Here is a 6,011-nt window from a genome sequence, read left to right on the forward strand (position 1 = left end):
AAGTCAGCCTGACAGAACATGTGGCTGCTGTTCAGAACATGTGGCTGTTCAAGTCAGCCTGACAGTACAAGTGGCTGTTCCCTTGAGTCAGCCTGACAGAACATGTGGCTGTTTGCTGGAGTCAGACAACCAATCTGACAGTCATGACAGCCTGGACTCAAGGGTAGAAAGGTCAAAAATAGGCCATGACGTAACAAAGTAAAAATACATCTGGGACACCCCAATAAAAATGATATGTTAGATTTGTATGGTATGTGTTCATTTGTAGAAATCCATCATCCGTTTGTAATAGTTAGCAAAATAAATATAATATGTGATACATGCAATTTGTACAATAAAAAAGTTTGCCAAATGTATGATATGTTAAGAATTATGAATTATAATGTTAGCTAGGTGGCTAAGGCTAGGGGTTATGGTTAGGGGTTAAAGTTGCGTTAAGGTTAGTTTTAGGAGTTCGTTTAAGGGTTAGATTAGGGTTAGGGGAAGGTTTAGCTAATGTAGCCGATGGGAAATGGCTAGCTAGTTAGCGGTGGTGCGCGCTAGTGGCATTTCAATCGGTGACGTCACTTGCTCTGAGACCTTGAAGTAGTGGTTCCCCTTGCTCTGCAAGGGCCGCGTGCTTTACAGGTGGGTGATGGGTGACCATGAGCTGAGAGGGTGACTGTTAATGTGTGCAGGCGTCCTGGTGACATGGAGCCAGGTGGGTTTGGCAGGGACGGACGTAGAGTCTATACTGTTACACTAACATGCTAAGTCAGGGTCTCCAACCTTTTCTGGCATGAGAGCTACTGACAAAAAAATGAAACATGTCATAGAGCTACTCATTTTTTCCCTAGCTTTAAAATAGTCACATTCTTCTTTCTCCTGACCCTCCAACTCTTCCCTGTGACCTTCAGTGTACAGGAGAAAGTAGTGCATTATGTTTTCTGTCAATATACCTGTTTTAAAAAATGGTCAAAAACAAATCTAAGGGGGGGCTCTATAAAATCCAAATAGTTTTATATTTTCCCAAATTATGTTTTTTCAGTTTTATTTTTCCTGTTTTAAGATTGTTTTTGTTTTTCACTTTCAAAATGACACTTGTTCATAGAGAAACAACGAAATTGGATGTTTTGAGTCACAACAGAAGACCTTATATTTTTGGTCTGGAATAAAACGAACACATTTAGATTTTTGAGTATAATTCCCCTTTAATTGTGCATCTAGAGAGTCAGCAATGTGCCATCTAATGTGCCGGTCTAGCAATGGTTCTGTACTACTGATGCTTATTTAATGGTAACGTTTGCAAATAATAGACACAAATGATATACTTACTCATGATATACAGTACTTCTGCTAGATAAGAAATTCATTGGCAGATATCGTGTTAGGTTTGGCTTTTTTTGCGAATAGTGGCTAACTAATGGTGGGATAATGTCAATGTTGCGTTGATTAGATTGTAGCTGGGAGCTTGCGGTCTCAGTTTGCGGTGGAACGTGAAAAATGCATGTACTTTCAGAATTGTTGGCGAGCTACTCATAGATGGGCTGCGAGATCGATCTGTTGGAGACCCCTGTGCTAAGTAGTTTCAAAGTATCTAAAAAGTAGTAAGTAGTTGCAAAGTTGCTAATGAGCTAAAATGCTAATGTTGTCTGTGATGAGATTCGAGTATGCAAACTTTGGATTGCTAGGCGTTCGCGTTATACCCGTAACCTTCTGTCTTATGATACCATGCCAAACGTAACATATCATACTAATTTGAGTGTCCTGTATTTACATTTACCATGTTACGTCTAGTCTGTAAGACCAGACTGGCCATGGTCAGCCTAGTTAATTGATGAGCAGTTTTGAACTATTATGTTAAATAATTAAATATACAACATAGGTTGCACTTTGTGTGATGGTTACCATCTGGAGAGCATAGTGCTACAGTAAAACAGAATGGTCATCAGTGAAATAGGTCTTTTGGAGAGCATAGCGCTACAGTAAAACAGAATGGTCATCAGTGAAATAGGTCTTTTGGAGAGCATAGCGCTACAGTAAAACAGAATGGTCATCAGTGATATAGGTAATTTGGAGTGTGGTGTATGTTGATTTTTTAAAATCAGATCCTTGTTAGGAGCTAACAATTCTAGATCAAGTATCCCAATACAAAGGATTTGTGCAATGTACTCAGATCAATGTTTTGGTAAGCATGTTTGTTGTGAAAATGCTGGCCAAACAGTTAAAAGGATTTTACTGCCACCATACCATCGATCACCATACCACTGTCACCCCTTCACCAGCTGTTATCACCCCCTGCTGACTGTTTCACTGGGCCATACTTGAAGGGAGAATGAACCCAGATGCTCTCCTCATTTAGGAGGTGCAAACACCTGCAGATCTAACGAGACGTTGAGGGTCCTGTACCAAGGGTAGTGCCACTTTGGGTGATGGTGAAGGCCAATTACAGGTGCCACACACTACTGATCAGCCTAATAAGGAGGTTGTCCTTTAGAGGGCCACTATAACAAGCTCAGCTGATACCTGCTGGCACACTTCTTTGCCTCCAGTTGTATTAGCAAAAGGCAGCTCGATGTGTCTCCAGAAACAGTACGCTTAACCCTGACCACTATGGATAGAAGTGTCTGTCTCTCCCCTCATTGTGTTCTGTATGAGCATCTACAAGTTCTCTAAGCATTTACATTGTCTATGAGATGTGTCAGTGTTGGCTTCATGTGTGATGAAGGTCCATATGAGCCTGTGTGTGTGTGTGTGTGTGTGTTGGCAGATGGTGGAGCCAGTGGATCAGCTGCTTCAGAGTGTGGACCCAGCCAAAGACCGAGAGCTGTGGGTGCAGGAGCACAAGACCGGGGAGCTCCGCCCTGTGGACATGGACATATAGTCAACTACATTGACGTACCTCAAGAAGCCAGAGGCAACACCTCCATACTGTCAGAATACCAGGCCTCTCACAGAACATTCCAACTACAGGTGCAGGTGCATGTATGTTCAGGATAAGGTGAGGCCTGTACATTCTGTCTATGATGACATCAGAATAACACAATGTTAACTCAGTGATAACTGGAGAAAAGTTAGCATTCCCAATGCAGTGCTTTTGAACCTACAATGGAAAAACAAGAGATCAATAGTCTAAATACCAGCATGTTACAGTAATACAATGTTTGATAGTTTTACTCTGTATAATGAATGCCAGTAAACAAGCTAAAACAATAATTTTGTTTTTTATCTGTTGTAAAATTAGAAGTTTACCCTATTAAGAAGGATACATTTTTATGTATTTGAGGAATAGATTGGATGCATTGTAAAACCTTAGAATTTTGGCATATAAACTGAACAACTAATTATTAACATTTCACTTTATTTTAGATACTGGAATATGAAACATTATGTGATATCCTAGATTAAATATGATATATTTTCATATTTACGCCCATTCATTTTACCTGTCAAGATATGCATGTTTTGGGAAAATATCTTACATTTACTGTATATGGTTAAGTGCATATTTGTGAAATATGATGGCTGTCTTGGCACTGTAGTACAATGTATATGGGATGTGTTTACAGAAAGTATATACTCCAAGTTACTGCACTCAATGAACAAGAGTGAATCAACTCATTAAGGTTTGTCATGAACATGAATTTATGTACAACAACCTCTCTCTAAGTTGAATAGGGTAAGATGTTTAGGATTGTGAAACAGCATGTTTGTCACACGTCACCTCGTGTGGCAGATTGGAACATAGGCCTGAGTCTATTTGGGATCAGTGGTGAGACAATGATGGCGACGATCCATGTTACAATGAACACCTTTTAGTGCCTCAAGGTTATAAACAGTACCTGGAATGTTCTTGATATATTCTATTCTGCATCAGTGTATATTTGTAGATACAAGCTAGATGTATTTTGCTGTTAACTGTTTAAGTGGCCTTGCACTTTCGGTCAACTAAATGTTTGTACCTTGTTGTTTGTCAATGAACTATAACAGGATAATAGTCAACCGATTCTAAAGTCATTGATTCATTTTGCACGCCACTTTGTGAGTCAACCATTGCTTAGAGTTGGGAATTGCTATTTTGCATTTATCCTAAATACAGTCCACTTTGTATATCCAAGAGGAGTCATCACTTGGAAGCTCCAAGTCACATTTTAATGACTCGCAAAGCTCATCAGAAAAAGTGGTCAGTGTTACTTGCACTGGAACCTGTACTTGTCCATACATTTCATACAGTATGCTATTAACAGATAATAGCATAGCCTTTAGCCAACATATCCACCTAAACAAGCGTACATGATATAAAATACTGCATGTTTGTGTGTCTGTCTGTCAGTCTGTCTTTTGCCGTTAGTTATTCTGGAAGTGTAACAAACCAGGGACTTACTGTGTTTATGGACCATCTCCTCAGACTATCACTCCTTTCATATTCTAATGTGGATAATACATTCACTATGCCAAGACATGCATACAGAGAACACATCTATTCAGTATATAGACAACGTCTATTCAGTATATACATGCCTTATCCACATTGTTTCTAGGTGAGAAAATATGAAAATACCACTGAAATGATTTGCATTATTCTATCCCAAACTAATCCAGATTGAAATGTTGTACTTATTGTATAAGTTATCCTGCTACAGTATGTGTCAATGTTATATGTGTTATGGTAAAGTTCTTACATTAGAAGTTAATGTACTTAACCACTCATTTTGTAGTAATGTTGATTTATTGCCTTTTGTTAACTGATTTCCATTTCTCATGTACATCGATTCAAATGTTTCCAATCTTTAAAGAAATGTCAAATCATTGGTGACCTTTGTCCAGACAATATACTGTAGAATGCTGTGTCTACAATAAATCGTTTCCTTGGAAATACGATTTGACAAGACTTAAAAGGGTTTTGTTTCATTATCATATACTGGCTTACATACAGTTTGGCTTACTTCAAGTTCTGGGACATGTTTAAATGAATTGGATTCATCCCAATAAGCAGATGAAATTCAGCCTTTTGCCTCTGGCTTTTAAGGTCAATCCCCTCCCCTCTGACTGTCTGTGGATTGGCCAGGGAGATCCAGGGAGATAGGCCAGGTGGGGGAATATTGACATGAAACCAGGCCATGCATTACTGGGAGCCAGATCAGGCTTTAGAGAGAGAACGAGTCCTGTGTTTCTGACCTTACAGCTGGGACAAGTTCAGTGCCAAGATGACATATGATTGGAGTTAAAGCACATGTTCTGTAATTCATTATTTGACGTGTGTAATGTATGGAGCGGGCTGCTCCTCGCTCTAGATCATCTTTAATATTGCAGATTGTGGGTTCTATCAATGTAATTGTTTGCGTCATTTCCAATATTTTGTTCTTTATTATTTCCCCCTAACCCTACCACCCCTCCCCTAACTGGAATAAATGAATATACTGCTTATACAATATATTTTACAGGCACAGTACATTATACCTCAGTTATCCCTCTTCCTTTATCCCATTATCTCTACTTTTCATTTCTACTTGCCATATATTTTTCAACTGTGCTGTGCTGCTCCTCAATCTCATCAACACTATTAGATTGCAATTATGGTCATTTGGTTATATGTTTACTATTGTTCTTGTAAACAAAGACAGTTATTGTATTTTACTATAGTATGTCTCTTTAACAATGTAAACCAACATAGGATCAACATATGATCAAATTCAGGATGATACCATTTCAGAATATAATAACAACTCTACACACTTAAATACACGCTTATTGAAGGGAAAAAAAATGTAAACAAGAAAGAAATCTCATTCCCTCAGGACCAGGAAGACGATTTGTGACAGTACATCTGTATTGCTCTTTTAGAATGCCTTGAATCTTTCAACAAAAGTTGAATATTACATTTACTCATTTTCTCTACTTAAATCCAGTATATAGTATATATATTTATTTTTTAAAACGTTTTTTTTTAGAACCCCTTAATAATGTCATTTTTCACAGCAGTTTCCAGCAGTCTCTGACAGCATCAACATAATGTCAACAATATTAAGACT

The sequence above is a fragment of the Oncorhynchus tshawytscha genome, linkage group LG09 (genome assembly GCF_018296145.1).
Source record: "Oncorhynchus tshawytscha isolate Ot180627B linkage group LG09, Otsh_v2.0, whole genome shotgun sequence".
Taxonomy (NCBI): Eukaryota; Metazoa; Chordata; class Actinopteri; order Salmoniformes; family Salmonidae; genus Oncorhynchus; species Oncorhynchus tshawytscha.